Raw genomic sequence first — 14,761 nt, forward strand, 5'->3', positions numbered from 1 at the left:
TACCTTTCTTCTATCATTCTATTTCTTTTTCTTTGGTTCACATATTTGTTTCATTGAAATTTAAGATAACTTCTTAAGAATAGCGATTAAATCATGTGAACACTCATATATATGACTTAACTACACTCGGTACTCATGCTTATACATTACATGATGTCATATTTGGGACAATACAATGAAATGGCCTCGCATAGTTTTGGTGGCAATTTTATTGATAAAGGGGACTTAAAAACAATAACCAAATACAAGAGAAGCATTTTCTTACATCACATATAACAACAAAATCAACAATAAGTAGATCGACCAAATTAACAAAAGTAAAAAAGAAGAATGGAATTCAACAAACTATGGATGTAATACAGTTTGCAATTTTGCAATGAACACCATCACCTTCACATAAACCCAATCTTTCAACCTATCAATAAAGTGAAAAAAAAAAGCATTTCTCCCACGATGATTGACAAGTAAAGTGGCACATGTTGTCCAAAAACCGATTGCGAAACCAGTAGCCCCGCCAATATAAAACAATCTCTCATGATCATCTTTGTCTTCCCAATTATCCTCACTTTTATCAATGAGTTGTGGAACTTTTAATTCTTCATCTCCAGGACAAATTTTGGAAAGGGGAAGTCCACATAGACCGGCATTTCCATTGTACTTTGAAGGTTGAAAGGACTGGAGTTGAGTACTTGATGGAATTCTCCCTGACAAGTTATTATGCGACATGTCTAAATAGTTTAATAAATCCATTTGAGACATGCTTGATGGCAACCCTCCAGAAAGATTGTTTTTAGATAGATCTAGAGTTAGCAGATTTTTCATCTTGCTAATATTATGTGGAATCTTCCCATGTATAAAATTGTTTGACAAATTTAGTGCAATAAGTCCACGGAGACAAGTAAGTTCGTATGGGATTTCTCCTGTTAGATTGTTACTTGAAAGATCAATACTCTTTAACAATACTAGATTGATGCTGAATTCACGTACACTCCCTTGCCACTTGATCATCGCATGGTCAACATAATTACCAAGACTGCTAAAGCCACCTTTTCTTTCGCATATTGTGGTCAAACAAGAATAAAAGTGAACATTTTGGTAAGGTGAGAATCCATCTTGAACCATGGCAGTGAGATTATTGAGACATGAGGGGAAGGTTCCATATAGATTGTTCATTGACAAATCTAGAATTTGTAGTTTTAGCAACTGACATAATTGCGAAGGGATGGTTCCAAATAAATTATTTGATGTTAGGCTAAGAGCATATAACCCTGACAAATTTTCCCCAATCCAATGAGGCACGTGGCCAGAAAACTTGTTGACCCCTAATTCCAAAAAGGTTAACTTGGTGCAATTCTTTAAAGATAAGGGCAATTCTCCCGAGAAGTTATTTTTGTATAAATACAAAACCTCTTGATTGATCAAATACTCAACAGAAGCAGGAAGCTTTCCAGATAGATTGTTATATCCCAGACTAAGAACTGTAAGTTCTTTAAAATGCCACAAACAATCTGGAATTTGTCCCATGAATGAGTTGTGGGAGAGATCAAGAAAGTAAAAAACATCACCACTAATTTGGCACAAAAAGGATATTTCTCCAAAGAAATTGTTTTTGGAAAGATCTAACCTTTCCAAAGAGGAAGGAACGTTAGTTATAGGACCATAAAAGTGATTGGAACTCAAATCTAATATTGATAATTCAGGGTCAAAATTTGATAACAAATTTGTTACTTTTCCAGTAATGTTGTTGGAAGAGAGATTCAAATATGTCAATCGAAAAGACCACGTATTCCAAAATTCCTTTGGAATTGTGTCTGAAATTCTAGTATTGGCAATGTCGATATGAGTAAGATTTTTTAGTGTGTGAACCCATTTAGGGAAACCGGGACCTAGTTGCAAGAGCTTAAGTCGATCCTTTCTGTAGTGGAACGGTTTGACATGTGAGCTTCCAAAGGAACTCCTTCGAGTGAGTTATTTGAAAGATTTATAGAAAAAATCTTCGTCTTTCCAATGTTTTTAGAGATCACACCTTTAAGAAAATTGGAAGAAACCTCTAGAACTTGAAGCTTGGGTAGTTGCCACACTAGTTCACTTAAAGTTCCATTTAACTGATTATTAGATAAGTGTAACGATTGAAGGGATGAAAACTTTTGGATGTCATCAGAAATTGACCCTATTAATTGGTTATGTGAAACATCCAAATGTTTTAATCTACCCAAAGTGCATCCAGACAAGTTTCTAAGGTAATCAGGAAATTTGAAAGGCATTGAGTTGTTATAAATATCTAAAAATGTCAAACTACATAGATTTCCAAGAAATCGGGGAATGCTGATTAATTTGTTGTGAGATTTATCAAGATATATCATTCTGTTGCTAGTTAATGGAGACAACCAATGATACATGGATGAGTTGAGATTGTTGTTCATGAGATACAGGCTAACAATTATTGAAGAAGAAGAGTTGATATATGAGTAAGAATATGGACGAATGACTTGCAGGAGATCACATGCACATAAACTTAAGTTTGATAGTTTCTTAAGGCCTAGAATCACATTTACCCAATTATTTTCCCTGGCTAAAGAAATACCATCCATAATAAGCTCCTCCAACTGAGACAAATGAGCCAGCCAGTCTAGGTTTCCAATCGTACAACTACCCACGTAATTACGTGAAAGTGCTTTCAAGTTTGTGAGGTTTCCTAGTTCTGGAGGCAAGGTTCCATAAAAAGAATTGTAGGAAAGGCTAAGGTCCCTTAGCTGAGTCAAGGAACCAATGGACTTCGGAATGCTTCCACTAAAAGAATTATCGAAAAGGCGAAGGTGCCTTAATTCAGTCAAGGAACCAATGGACACGGGAATGGACCCAGTAAATGAATTTACAGAAAGGTCAAGATCATTCAAGTAGCTTAAGTTAATCAATGCAGGGCTAAGCTTACCTTCAAGATTACCTAAGTGTAGGTCAAGGCTTGTAACATGACCGGTTTTGTTGTTGCAAGTGACTCCATTCCATTGACAGCAATCGGTTGCGCCTTCTTCAAGTGTCCATGTAGAGAGATATCCAAATGGGTCTTTATGAATGTATGCTTTGAAATGAAGAAGAGCATCTCTTTCCTTATCGAAGCACTCATAATGACCAGATCCTTCTCCGTTTTGGTGGCCAAGGGAAGTGGCACTTGTAGTCTTGAATGATGCCAACACAAGTACTAAAGAAATATAGGATAAAACAGGAAGCACAAAATGTTTACGACAAATGTTATTTATCATCGTGTTGCTCAAAATGTGGTAATCTTATATAAGCTGGATCTATTAACACATATGCCTAGCTTTATATAAACTGAGGTTACAAATGCCCATCTTTGTCAATTTCTATGTATTAGAGAACTGTCTCTATCTCATGTTTTTATAATATCAAACTACGTGATCTGTAAAATAAATACATTATAAATAAAACGCAGTTATTGTTAAAGTTTTATTTTATTATTTACGTATCATAAAAGTTGATTTTTCTTCGACATTGAGGTCCACATAGAAGACTCATAAGACTAATTATCATGTAAATAGTTTATCACTCCAAATTACACGTACAAAAGACTTGGTCAATTATAATAATTATCACATTTTGTAAAACAAATACATTAAAAATGAAACACAGTTATTGTTAAAATTTTATTTCATTATTTACATATCAAAAAAGTTGATTTTTCTTCGATATTGAGGTCCACATAGAAGACTCTTAAGACTAATTATCATGTAAATAGTTAATCACTCCAAATTACACGTACAAAAGACTTGGTCAATTTATAATAATTATCACATTTTTAAATCATATTTAGAGCATCAATTTTTAGATAGTGTTTTTATGTGTCACATGGTATATAACCCATCAAAAATAGGTTCTATCCCCCCCCCCCACCCCACTTCATAAAGATTCTTCCTCAAGAATCTCATTACAAATTCTCTCATACACATTACCATCTATCTCTTCCACATCGCATTCTTTTTCTTTTAAAACATTCGAGAATCATCCATTAAAGATGGTCTTAGGCTTAGTGATTTTTTTAGTACATGAATCATGTGATACAAATCTATAAGTCAAACTGGTGGACCTACCTATGGCCACGTATAACACAACCAGATTCAAGGACCAAATAGGAACGGGCTGGGCTGAGACCAGATGTGTGTAAATACTGATCGGAAAAGCAGATTCCTGTTCCAGTTCAGACCAACTCTACATGGTCGGTTTAATGAGTTGGACTGAGACCAACTATTGGAACTAGACTAGCTAGTGTCTATAAAAATAGAAATATAAAAAGAAATATGTAATTGATCTGTAAATAGTTTCATGAAGGACAGAATCGTAATTTGAAACCACATCAATGATTCACGTAATCTAATAAATACTTTAATTAATTAATAGTGGCATCTTCAAATATTTATTGAATTATCAATTATTTTATTTGAAACAAAATGATATTCATGAACTCAGATTTTTATCCAATGATCAAATGAGACGGACAGGATTACCTAACCACAAATTCACTTTATTCCAACAACAAATTTAGTGGACTCGAGTATTATCAGCCCATACTAATTTTATCTATATAATTACATTAAAAAATACTATATTTCTCTCTCATATTTATTTAAATAATAACTTTTATATCTTTACTAGAGAATTGTTAAAATATAAAGTGAGACAAAAATGAGAAGTGTGAGAAGGATTTGTGGCCACACAAAAAAACCTCTAAAAAAAATTCCAAAAAATTAATTAAAAACTCAAAATATAAATAAAAAACGAAAAGGTTTAAAAACCAAAAATGTTTCCCTTGTCATTCTCGTCCCAAAAAAAAAACAACTCCGAAAAACCACAATGTAGAGACAAAAGACACAATGACGAAAATGAACAAAAGACACAATTATAACTAAAAAAGACACAATAAATCGCAAAGTATGACACAATGCCGAACAAAATATAACACGATATAAAAAAAAATAGACACAATGTCAAGGAAAAAAGATACAATCAATGAAGAAAATAAACACAAAACACAATGATAAACAAAAAGACAAAATGGTCTTTTTCATTTAACATTGTGTCTTTTTTGAGTTTTTTTTAGAACGAGGAAGACGGTGGAAACATTTTTGTGTTTTTACTTTTTTGTTTTTTTATCAAATTTTGAGTTATGATTTTTTATTTATTTATTTTTAATTTTTTTGAAGGGTTTTTTTATGTGACTATAAATTATTCTCATCATTCTCATTTTTGTCTTCCCTTGTAGAATAACTTGCCCCACCTTTATTATTATAATTTTTGTCTCTACTACTCACAATCAGTGTTAACAAATATTAAAAAATAAGTGAGGGCATACAAACTTTCTTCAAATTTATAAAAAAATCACTAATTTTTATTTCTTCTTCACTCACAACCACTTTTAGCTCCATCTTGTAATTTATAAAAATCTCTTATAAAAATTTAAGGGATATATTGGAAATGCGCTGGTAAAGAACACAAATGGTTTTATAGGCTACATAAAATGGCGTGAGAATTTGGGCCATTAAAAGTCCAATATTTACGAAATAGGTCCCTTTTCAATAAAAACGTCTACTATAAATTTGTAATATATTAGACGTGTGTTTGTGCGATGCAGCAGAAAACGCAATCCTTGGTAATCATATAACAAGTTTATGGATGTTTATTGTTCAGTTTGTAACCGTAAAACAGTTTAAACCGGTCATTGATTTGATTTTACGGTTGATTTTTTACTTTAAGTTTTGGCCGTCGTTTTCAATTTTCAAAGGTTCGGTTTCCGTTTCCGATGACATAAAACCATTGCTAATGATTTTCAAAGGTGGTAAACCGGAGTAGCTAGCAGGGTATGGCCTAGAGTACAACCAAACCAAATTACAAAGTCAAGCTTTGCCATATAGACCAATCTATGTCCAAACACTTCTCTCTATTTTTTATAAAAAAATTAACACTTTTATTTCACAAAGAACGTTATCAATCTTTATGGGCTCGTTCTCGAAGATTAAATTGTTTCGGGCTCCCCATATACTCCATATTGCCACCATGATAATCGATCTCATCGTCTGTCTCTTGTGTCCTATCTTTGGAACCTTGTTAGGGATGTCTAGAATACTATTAACTAAGGGCACAAAGAAAGGGGCTATGTTACACCGTTTGCCAATGTTGTTCCACGCCACTGAGGACACATAGCAACTAGTGAACAAATGATCAACTTACTCTCCCTCCGACTTACGGCACATACAAATACTCGAACCATGCATCACCTTCCTTTTTAATAAATTATAGAGCGTTGAGAGACGATTAAGAAGAGCCCACCAAATAACCATGTTCACCTTCATAGGCTTCCAGTAATTCCATCCTAGAATAATTATGTCATGAGGTAAAGACTTAGCTCTATATAATTGTTCTTCATCAAGGGCAACGAAAAACATACGAGCCGTCACCTCCCCAAACCCATCTATCTTCTTCTCTGTCATATCTAAAACAAATGAATTGTTGGCGGATCTTTTTAGCGGATGACTTGTTGGCGGATGGCGAATCTTTTAAAGTTGAGAAAATTATATAACTTATTTGCATATCTTTTTAGCGGATGGCTTGTTGTTGATCTACAAAATATTTCCCCTTTAAAACCTTCATTTTATGGCTCGTAATTTTATAATCTATGCAGTCAATATCGCCGACATATCACCGATATATCAGTGATATATCGGTTATCGGTCCCTTGGTGAAATATCAGTCAGAATGTCGATACCGATAATATCAGCGATATTGACTGACATTTAACCGATATTGGACTGATATTTAACCGATATTCCCAATATCAGAGTTTAAGTCTTAATTATCTACTCTTAGTGTTCAATGTTAGTGTTTTAAGTCTTACTTGCTACAGTTGTTAGTGTTTTGCAAGTTACAAAAGGTTAATTTGTTAATGGTAGGAGACTATACTGAATTATTAGTGCTAAATAGCTATTTATATGAATTTTACATGATATTAAAATTATAGGTATCCCAACGATATCTCACTGCGATAACCGATATCTCAGATATCGGTCCTTGACCGTTATCCGATATTTTTCCATATTAGCTGCTTAGTTTATAATGATAAAGAACTACTAAGATTAATGTTTTGATACTGACGAACACAACTAACATGTTTATTGATATGTGTTCTTTATTCAACCTTGATAGATGATAATGCTTTCTTTGATCTTTGGTGCATTGGCATGTAACTAGCTAGCTGCTAGCACAACTTTATATAAACTCTAAGACGTAACGACCTCAAATTGGATGTCTCTAGTCAACCTAAGATGAATTAACTTTTCACATAAGCTGATTTCCTTTCAGCTTTCATGTTTACATTCATGTTAAAGGTTATATGGGGCGTGAAATAAGTTAATCATTTGTCACATGCTATAAATTAAACCAGGAAACACGACTCTTGCATTATTTCTAGCCTACAATATAAAAAAAAACATCATCGTAGCCATAAATCGATTTGAAAGGTGGAATTACAAGCATAACCATCATACTTCCAAAGGTCAAATCCGAGTCAAAAGATTAAAAAGTAAACCAAACATCATCATAGCCATAGGCATCATCACATACCATAAACGAATATTAAATTGTCAACTTGAGGCATAGGTCGTATCACGGCTGCAACATACAATGCCACGTCTAAAACCAAAGTTCATCATAGCCATAAATCGATAATTAGTACGTTTTTCACTTCAAAATTTGATCAGAATTTAGAAGCATTTGATGTGCTCAGCTTGGTTTCAAATCATCATCATAGCACAAATGAACTAAATGTACAAAATGAAGGCTAAGATCTCCGTTATGGTTGCAACATACGTTGCCATTCCAAATAATGGAGTGCCATCATAGCAAAAGACATACAATCAACCTTCTATATAGTAGAGAAAAGTAAAGCTCATAAGAAAGGAGCCGCAACGGTGACATCAGATGTCAGATGTGCTTGGATTGGTTGCAAACCATCATCATAGAAACCTTGAACACCTTTCAACCCATAACAACCAGAATCCACCACTAAAATGAGTGCAATCTCATCATTTCAACCCGTAATTAGAGCATCGCATCAAAGTTATATAAACAATCCACGACTCATCATAACCTTGAACCCCACACATTGCAGATCCGCGGCTGCCATACACGACCCAAAAGTCGCTGGCAACAAAGAAACCACAAAGACGAACAAACAAACACCACAAACAATGAACAACAGCCAACGGACTATTTCCCATCGAAGATATCAACAATTGATGTAAAAGTTAACCAATTTCAAGTACAACACATAAAGCATAATGTACACTCGGATAAATCACTTTCAAAAACCATGACATTAACAAAGCATACCAGCCAATAACAACAACCGTTGACACACGTAAGGGTGAAGATGAAGGTTCCGATCACAAAAACTATACCACCACTGCTACATAGGGTTTCAAAAAAGGAACCGGCAGTAGTAGGTTAGCCGTGAAAACCCAACCCACCTCCTCATATCCACAACAATAACATATCCGATCACAACCTTGAAGCCATAAACAACCAAAAATCGCTACTACAATGAGAATAATCTCTACATTTCATCCCGTAATCAAAGAAACTCACCACCATAAAACACCACCGGTGCCTAGGGCTTCGTAATAGAAACCGGCAACAGTAGGTTTGGTTGAAGAAGATGGTGCCGGAGAAGAAAGAGACGCAAAGTTAAGAACACAATCACTGTCTTACCTAGGATTCCAAAACGGAACCGGCAACTGCCACCGTCGCTACCAAAGACGACCTTAAACGGCCATCGGCAACGACGGTTTACCAACGTCCGCCTCTGTCATAGACAGACAGAAAGCACGCTTGGCCGGAGTTTTTGGCAGAGGAGAAAGTAAAAATGAGACAGATAAGAGAAATATGAAACACAAAACCCTATGACTCATATGGTGTTCTTCTGCTCAGATTTATGTTTTTGAGTTGTAGATGTTGAAGAGATGAAATGTGTAGAAGTGGAAGAAGCAACGTGGAAAGGTGAGAGACACGTGGAAGTAAAACATGTAGGTACAATGGCTAAAGCATCATGGACAACTATTGAAGCCAAACAACTCCCGTAAATGTAATATATATATAATTGCGTAATATATATTTAAAAGACAAACTAAGGACCAGATTAAGAAAGCAACGTATTAATTTTCTTTCTACTTTCACTTGGGTCCTTATATTTTGTTGAAAATTTATGTGGACTGTAAATCATAAGATATGAGACTTGTCACATCCTAACCTACGACGGAACATGTCGGGGCGCGACATAATTGCATCATAACTCAAAATACACTAAAGTAAATTACACGTGTTAATATCTAAATTATTCATTTCATAAAGTACGCAACGCACAAACATCGTCTTAAACGGATATAATCATTACAATTAAATGATTAAGATAAAAATAAATAAGTCTTTATTCGTCACGCAATCTATGGTCCAAACGACTCTTTAATTCCTTTCTTCATCCCAGATAGCTACCTGCGTCATGCGTCGTGAAAATATATAGTTTGTCAACATAAAGTTGAGAAAGTAATCACGGTTTTTGAATATATATAATATTGAAAAAGACAATTCCTTGCGATAAACATGAACTACTACAACTAGCATAACAATAATATAAAAAGTTGTTTTTTCACTCGAATCACATAGATAACGAGCTACTTTGATGGCGTATGATCTTAATAACGAGGATGAGGATGAGATACCAACAATCATAACTCATAATAAACACATAGTCACAATTCACACGTATCAACTAATCGAGCAATTTCATATTACGCAAATAATGGAATTGTAGTGAAAATGGTAGTCTAATTAACTTGTGAACGCATAACGCCCCCAAAATGTAAAACGGTAAAAAGGGGGATGTGCATTTACTTACCTTAACGGGTGGATAGCGAAGATGAAACGAATATAAAATTAAAGTGAAAGTAGTCGAGCTCCTCGAGATGCGTCTACAATAGTTCCTAGTTATAAATTAATTTAAAACGGTAAATTATCAAGTCTTATAACGGATTTGGGATTCGATTGGGTTTAAGTTTGATTAAAATATTATTAGGCCTATCATCATTATTATTATTATTATTATGTTAAATTTACAAATGAAATATATTTAACAATAAGAAAATTAAACGTATCTTTACTATCATTATTTTGTATTTACGCTTGATTGAAATACCATATGTATTGAAAAATAACTATTATATATAATAATGTTAAATATTATAATAATATATATGTTAATATATGTATTAAACGAAAATTTATTTCGGACGTTAATAGGTTACTAGTTCGGTTTATTAATCGGAAAGGTAACAAAATATTAGTTTCTTTCTTTCTTTCTTTTTTTACTTATAAACACATACATGTATATATATTATGTATAAATCAATAAATGAAGGTTCATGACAAGAAAAATGTAAGTTTAGGGTTCGGTCTCGTTAAAGTAATGTTTATTATCCTTGTATTATGATTAAAACAATTAAAAAACAAAAGAAATAAAAAAAATAAGCAAAACCGGGCCTAAGGGGTTCGAACCCGCGCCCCAGGCCGGTTTGAAGTTAATCAATCATGCACCTTGTATAAGGTTCATGCAATCGCATTAGAAAAATTTATGGGGTTCCAAGGGGGCAACGCTGCCTTGGCAGCAATTTGGGGGGGGGGGGGGGGAAGGGGGGGACGCCCCCTGCAGGTAGAAGGGTCTAATTAGGGGCGCTGCCCTGGCAGGGATCAAGCTGCCGCTAGGTTAGCTTGGAATTTTTTATTTTGGATATATGTTGCTTCATTAAAATCGCATTAGAAATTTAATTTACTTTAATTTAATTAAATTTCGTTATTAAATTTTTGATGAAAACTAACAGGAAAACTAATCGCTTGATCATATGATTAATTCTGGTTGATCAAAATCTCTCACAAAATTCATACTCTATTCTTTCTCGTCTGAGTTTTATCCGGTCAAAACATTTGGGAACCAATAATAGTTTTGATATGAAAGTGCTCTCATGACTCTTAGATTTCCTTGGATACCTGTTTTCTGAATAAATTCCCCAACATTAATCGATGTATAACAGCTGGTGCCCAAAGGGATCAACACTTGTAATCTTCAACCAAAAAAATAAGGAATATTGGTTTTAAATAATCCCAAATATGCCCTATTGGTAAATATCAGTCCCAACTTTACACTTGCCTGCTGACCGTTCCAACTATTGATGTATTTGTTTTTAACGGGCCGCGACTAACGGATGTTAACTCCGTTAGTGATTTGCTGACATGGCTATCCCAGCTGTCAAAAAACTTCTTACGTGGCAGATTACGTGACGGCTGACTGTGTATTAAGATCTTAGGTGTCAATTGGCACTTTATTTAACTAGTTCCGGCTCGTGGTTATTACCATTTGAACCCTAAAACACAAATAAGATGAATTGAAGAACCCTAAAACACCAAATCGATCAATTGAACAACAATCGATAGATGGAATTGAGCTCATCATCCACTTCTTCATCTCGTGGCAAGAAAAACTATAAAAGGTTTAAGCTAGATGTTGATGAAAATGTCTATTGCAATCATGATATCCTTGCAATTCCTAGAGTTGCTGGACGTAGAAGTGTTCGAAATGGGGATGAGTTTTATGGTTGCCCTTTATGGCCAGTAAGTACGATTAATTACGTATCATGCTTTTAATTACAAATCTGATTAGGTTGAATTGATTTTATGAGTAGAACGAAGATTGTAAATTCTTCATGTGGAAAAAAGAAATTGATGAATTCTTGAAGCAACGTGGACAATGCAACTGCAATATAAGAAAAGATCCAGAATTTGAAGAAATGAAGATAGAGAATTTGAAGCTGCAGATCATTATTTTGCAAGAAGAGATTGAACCTGAAACAACAGTTGTCAATGAAGTCCAATTGGAAGACTATATGTGTTTTAGGTTTAGTAGTCGTTGTCATAGCTATATGGTTGATATTACATATGTGAAATATATGTTAATGACAATCTATGGAATTTTTGTTAGTAATGTTAATGTATGGAACCTTTGTTATGGAATCCTAGTTGTTAATCTAATCTTTGTTATGGAATCTTGATTGTTAATCTAATCTTATTTTATTGCATTTTCCCCTAATGTTGATTGTAACAAAACAAGTCAGTCATCATATACAAAAAGTCAAACTGCTCTTAAAAAAACATTAATAAAAAGTCAAACAGCAGGTTAAAAACCAGTAATTCATGAGTGTATAAATGAAAGCTGCAATGAAAGTTAAAAACCTTGGTTTTTCTTGAACAAACCAATACACCTTTGCATATAAATGACCACTTGGAACAAAGACAATATAAATGGCCATTTTGACCCTATAAGCATAATCTGCTGCTGCAATTTAAACAAACAAACTTATGTTGTTGCAATAAGTTGACCAAACATGTGCATTATTGACCATTTTGACCTTATAAGCATAATGGCCATTAATGACCATTGTGACCCTATAAGCATATCTATTGCTGCAATTTAAACAAACATACTTATGCAGCTGCAATAAGTTGACTAAACATGGGCATTAATGACCATTTTGACCCTATAAGCATAATGCCCATTAATGACCATTTGACCCTATATACATGACATAGGCCAAGGATCTGCTGCAAACATACACAATCTGGCAAACATTTTTGACCTAACTTTAACAAACATTTGAGATAAATGTCCACAATCTGGCTAACAAATGTCCACAATCTATAAACATACACATGCTATACTACAATTGAGATAACATCTGCTATACACAATTTTGATAATTTGACCAAGTATCTGCTGCAAACATGCACAATCTGGCCAAATATCCACAATTTATCCAAACTTTTTTGACCAAACACATTCTTGACATGCATGACATGTTCATAAATAACCATTTTGACCCTAAATGAAATGACCATGCTGCAACCAGAATAAACACATCCTGCTGCAACTAGTCAAGGGCCAATCTAAACAAACAAACAAAATTCTAAGTTTAACAAAGACATAATTACAAATTTTGTCCTTTAAAAAAAGCCAAATTACGGTTCGTATCCTTTGTTAAGTTTCCTTGCAGGCGGTGTCCTTTAAACATTTTTTTCCTACTCGTTATGTCCTTTACGCTAACTGGGTTAGAAAAACTCAGTTAAGTATGACATGTGCCAGACATGTGATGGGCATAATTGTAATTTTAGTGTATCTTTAAATTAAAAAAAAAGAAAATATATATAATACCTTCCCCTCCTTTCTCTCTTCTTTTTCTCTAAGCCACCATCATCACCATAAACTCCGGCCACCATAAATTCCGGCCACCGCAAACGATCCCTATCACCCAAACCCGACCCATCCTTTTCCAAAACCCGTATCCCTATCACCCGAACCCGACCCATCCTTTTCCAAAACCCTCCACTGACCACCATCGCATGTTACCGTCTCCACCCGACCCCTACCATCGCCTATTACAGTCACCTAACCCGATTTTCCGGCGAGCCCACTTAACCTAACAAATCTGAGATCCGGGTTAACCTAACAGATCTGGTTATATTAGCCCACTTAACCTAACAAATCTGAGATCCGATTTTCCGTCTCCACCGCCGAAAACATCCCACCGTCGTACACCGGCGTGACTCCGGCAACCGACAAAGGCACCATCGTCCCACAAAACGGTTCCAATCCATCAAGCGATTGAACCCCAGAAAACGCAACATAACTAACACCACCCACTTCATCGACCAAGAACCCTTGAGCCGCCATCACGTTGGCTCGTGCACATAGCTTCCATGACTCGGTCAACATAGGCGTTGACCCCAGAAACCTCGCCTGCATCTCACTGGTCTCGAACCTGTAAATTGGAAAGAAAAAAAAAAGATAATATTATTGCACGCCAGGTGTTCGACGAATTAATGGATTGGAACCGTTAAGTGGGCTAATATAACCAGATCTGTTAGGTTAACCCGGATCTCAGATTTGTTAGGTTAAGTGGGCTCGCCGGAAAATCGGGTTAGGTGACTGTAATAGGCGATGGTAGGGGTCGGGTGGAGACGGTAACAGGCGATGGTGGTCAGTGGAGGGTTTTGGAAAAGGATGGGTCGGGTTCGGGTGATAGGGATACGGGTTTTGGAAAAGGATGGGTCGGGTTCGGGTGATAGGGATCGTTTGCGGTGGCCGGAATTTATGGTGGCCGGAGTTTATGGTGGCCGGAGTTTATGGTGATGATGGTGGCTTAGAGAAAAAGAAGAGAGAAAGGAGGGGAAGGTATTATATATATTTTCTTTTTTTTTTAATTTAAAGATACACTAAAATTACAATTATGCCCATCACATGTCTGGCACATGTCATACTTAACTGAGTTTTTCTAACCCAGTTAGCGTAAAGGACATAACGTGTAGGAAAAAAATGTTTAAAGGACACCGCCTGCAAGGAAACTTAACAAAGGACACGAACCGTAATTTGGCTTTTTTAAAGGACAAAATTTGTAATTCTGTCTTTAACAAATGTATAACAGACTACAAACATGATATGCATACACAATTTCATCAAACACATAAAATAAGTTTACCATTATACATAGTTGTTCAAAAGCTAAGTTTAACAAAATACATTCAAAGGTTTAAAAACCATAAGTTTCATTCATCAAACCAAAAAACATGAGATCTTCCTACCATCAAGCATCATTCA

At 35.0% G+C, this 14,761-nt stretch overlaps 1 pseudogene; it reads right to left on the minus strand.

Annotated features, from left to right (window-relative positions):
* Positions 1–345: 345 nt before the first annotated feature.
* On the minus strand, positions 346–3,260 carry LOC143604813 (receptor-like protein EIX1; annotated as a pseudogene).
* Positions 3,261–14,761: the final 11,501 nt, after the last annotated feature.

This window comes from Bidens hawaiensis, unplaced genomic scaffold (assembly GCF_021521415.1).
Source record: "Bidens hawaiensis isolate Kalapana, Puna unplaced genomic scaffold, B.hawaiensis_p1.1 tig00066824_1, whole genome shotgun sequence".
Lineage (NCBI taxonomy): Eukaryota > Viridiplantae > Streptophyta > Magnoliopsida > Asterales > Asteraceae > Bidens > Bidens hawaiensis.